Raw genomic sequence first — 4,263 nt, 5'->3', positions numbered from 1 at the left:
AATAATGCTATCTGACCCAATGAAATGATTAAATAAAACATAATTTTAAATATATTTAATACATATATGATAATTATGTGACCTGGTATTAAGCAGATACTCCAAGCAACTCATATGACTCTATTTGACACTATTTGGTATTACTTTGACAAGGGAAAATAAAGAATTTGTGATAGGGTAAAACAGAAAGTCACTGAAAAACATCTATGCAAAATTACCATAGAAAGTAACAGTTGACAGGTCTCAGAGAGTCTTACAGTATATAATTTAAAAAAATTATAAATCAAGTAATTTGCAAATTGACTGTGTATAAAGTTCCTAAGAAACTCAAGCATTAAATAAGCCTGCATCCTCACAAGAGAATATAATTTAAAAACTCAGAAATATGAACTGTAATGGGTGCTCAGGGAAATTAGTTGTAAAGAGTACTCTAGTGCTTGTGATGCAAAGAGCACTCAGACTGGAACCTGGGATCCAATGATCTTATGCACAGCTCTCATTTTATCTAAGCAAAAGGAAAACTTTTTTTTCTTCAGAAAAATAATATTTCTGAAGAATGAAGTTTTCAAGGTACAAATAACAGCACAGGGGGACATCAGAGTAAGATTTGGTTAGCAGCACATTTAAGTTATAGTAAGTTGTATCACCATTCTTCTGCCATGTTTTTACTTTTCCCTCCATCTTTCTTTCTCAGAATTCAACACACACACACATACATACCCCACATATTCAACTGAGGTCTTTCCTAGGTATCCATGAGAATATGGTTCCACGATGCACTGCAGATAGCAAAATCCATGGGTGCTCAAATTCTGTATCATGTAAACCATCTCTAAAATACCTATAATACCTAATATGATATAATTGATATTCCAAATATCTCTATTACTGTAAATAGCTCATATTGTATTGTTTTGGGAATAATGTCATGGAAAAAGGTTTTTACATGTTTAATACAGATGCAATCCCCTGTCCTGCCCCAAATACTTTTAATCCAAGGTTGGGTTAATCCATGCATGTGGAACCCTTGGATATAGAGGTCCAGCTACACTGTATGGAGAAAGGATTTGGTTATATCACAATGGACATACTGATCAGAAACACACCCAATAAGAAGAAATATGTGGAGAGAGTGTTTCAGAAGAGAACATTAAAAAGTCTTTGATTTTTCTACATAGGAACAAGAACTCTTCTCCATCAGATTCTTCCCCTTGTGAGGAATAGGTTTGGAATAATTTAAAGACATCCCCTCCCTCTCAATTACATAAGAGCAAAGCAGTTTGAAAATAAGCAGCATTAAAGTTAAATGCCATAGGAGTTACCATTCATCCATATTTTGTAGTGGATTAGATTTGTAGTCCACAACCCAAAAGTAGGTGTGGTCATTATGAAGGATACAGAGGAAAAGCCTAAGAAAAAATTTTAGGGGCTATCAGGTTATGCTAAAATATCAGGGCAGGATATCTCAAGCACCCATTGGGAAATAGAAAGGATAGGAGAATAGAGGAGGCACATGTAGGGTAGAGGTGTATGGCTATCTTCAAAGAACAGAAATATGAAGGAAGGGGGAATCCTTAGTGATTTACCTAAGTGTGGGCAGGAAAAGGAATAAGGTGAGTTGTGCCAAGGACACACCTCATTTACATTATGGCCTAGTGGGCTTGACAATTCATCCTTCCTTGAGAGGTATTGGAATAACTTGCTTTATTGAAACAATGTTAATTACTAGATACTGTCCCCTGAGCTTTCTTCCTCCCATGAATAAGTACAAATTTACATTCCTCATACATTCAAGTCTCTCCCTCTCCTTTAAAATATTCTCTGGTTTTAAATTTGTTGACTTTTTCTCTCCAGAGTTTCTTCTCACTATCGACGATCTTACATTCCACCCTATTTTCAATTTGTTTACTGCAAAGGATTGATGATGAAAGGACTAAGAAATTAATAACTCATGCAAAATTTGGGAGGAGTTGTATCTCTGTTATGGTTAAACATGCACACAACAGGCATGATGCTGTTTACCAGGACACCACAGGCCTGCGACTACAGCTGATTCACAAGGCATAACAGTCACCCCCAAAGTGATCATGTTCCAGATGAGGTAAGCCAGAGGAAGGGAAGAAACAGGTAGGTAGAGGAACAGGAACAGCTCATTCTGTTAGTTACTTACCTCGTAGGCATTGTTGAAAATCTTGTCATCATTTTCAAAGCAGTCAATGCTTTTTGCTTTGCTTAAAAACCAGATTAAAGTCTGCTTTTGAACTTTCATCAATAAATACGTATATTTTCATTTTCCCCAATGTCTTAAAAGTAAGGGCAGTGAGCCTGTAATGCCTAAATAAAAACAGAAAGGATGTCAGTTCCCCAGCCAGCTCATCACTGTTGTTCCCTTTGGGTGATGGATGCATTCAACTTGTCTAATATTGATGGCAACCAGTCTTGATTGATAGTGGCTATTTCTCTGGGGTTAGTAAAATATTATGAAAAACAATCTGTAGAAATTAGAGCAGGTTGTTTTCCTTAGCACAAAAAGACCTGGACGGATGCAAACTTCACAAATCAGCTCAGCAGTTTATTCAGGAATGAGCTCTCACACAGGAACAGCGAGTGCAGGGATGAAATGGCATTGGTGGACCCACTTCCCTGGTGGAAAATGAGCCACTGAACAAAGAAAGGGACTGGGTTTATATAGGTATTTTGAGGGGTGCTCTAGTAAGCATAGCAGGTTTCTTGCACGCTCAAGAATCGGGTGTGTTTTATTGAATAATGAATACGTCAGTTTGAGTACTCAGGAGATTGAACTTTTTGGGTCAGGGGTTTGTATTCCGCACATGAATACTCTGTGGGAGATCAGTGCTTCCCAGAGACTGTCATTCTAAATGTGATGAAACACCTCTTCCCCATCTGCAGCCAGCATCTGAAAAACATTTGTCTTGGGAAATGAATGTTATCAGTGCATGGCTTTCTTTTTCACTCCCGTTTCTCAGACCTCATTATTTTTTGAGGATTGTCATTTTCCATATCTAATAGTTTTTACCCTGTTTAAGTTCAAAGATCTTGCTATATAGTCTGTTAGATTATAAATACATGGAGACAGAGCTGCTATCATCAGATGCACTGGGGCAGTCAAGGGTCACTTTCCTAAATCTAAATGGAACTCTGAGAAGTGCAGAGTAGGATGTGCCACTTTCCAGGGAGTTAACCAGCTGTGTAAGTGGAGAGGTTACCATTAGATGGTCAGACTGCTAAGCAAACTGTATGAGACTGTAGGCAAATTGGCATATTAGAATTAGAATAACTGAATATGTTGGGTTTTGTCTGATTCTTCTCTGTAGATTCACTTTGAAATCTACTTGGTTAGAAAAACCACACTGAACTCAACCCTCCCTCATCTCCTTTAAGTCCTCCTCATATAATTCCTATATCACAGAAAATAAAATTGTTGTCTCACCATAGACTTCCTTTCTGATTCCACTGCCAAAACAAACTATATGAACTATCAGAGTCTTTAAAGACAACTGCTTTTGATAGTCTAATGTATAATGTAGTAGAAAATTATTCTTTAACCTAATGAAGATACAAAATAAGAAGGGCATAGTGTAAACCCTGGGTTATGATGTTAGACAAAAATAACTAGGATGAATACTTCTGATTTTAATTTCTGACAGTTGGGTTCTCTATCCATAATGGAAAAAAAATTAACTCCTTCCTTATACATTTTTATGACAAATAAGGTAACATGGGAATTTGACTAGTTTAAGAACTGTCTTATCATTTTGCTTACTAATCAATAGTTTTCCCTTAAGGTGAAAAACTTCATTTAGTTTTATCTTTCTGAAACAAAATAACCCAAAGACTTTATGCTCCTGGATTTTTCCTTAATATCACAAGTTACAAGGTTTTGACACTCCCTTTCTACATACAGATCTCATTGCTACAGTTGAACACAACTGGGATGCGAATCAGGAGATGAAAAATGAATCATTTACATCAATAATTAATAACAAAAACAAACAAGGTAATCTGACAAAATATTAGGCATTAAAAATAAATTAATTCATAATTTGAATCTTTACAGGAATAAATTATAAGCTAAAAGACCACTCAAATTTTGAAGTCAAAGAGAAAATACATATAGGACCCAGACTGGCTTGATTCAGGTTCATTTTTGCTGAACCAGACAGTGTGTTATTACGGCTCTATAACTTGCTCATGCTATTAACATAGTGGGATTTTACCCACTATGGATAGAAACTACTTAAA

Source organism: Sciurus carolinensis, chromosome 4, assembly GCF_902686445.1.
Source record: "Sciurus carolinensis chromosome 4, mSciCar1.2, whole genome shotgun sequence".
In the NCBI taxonomy this organism is placed as follows: domain Eukaryota; kingdom Metazoa; phylum Chordata; class Mammalia; order Rodentia; family Sciuridae; genus Sciurus; species Sciurus carolinensis.
Note: the sequence above shows the minus strand (reverse complement) of the source record.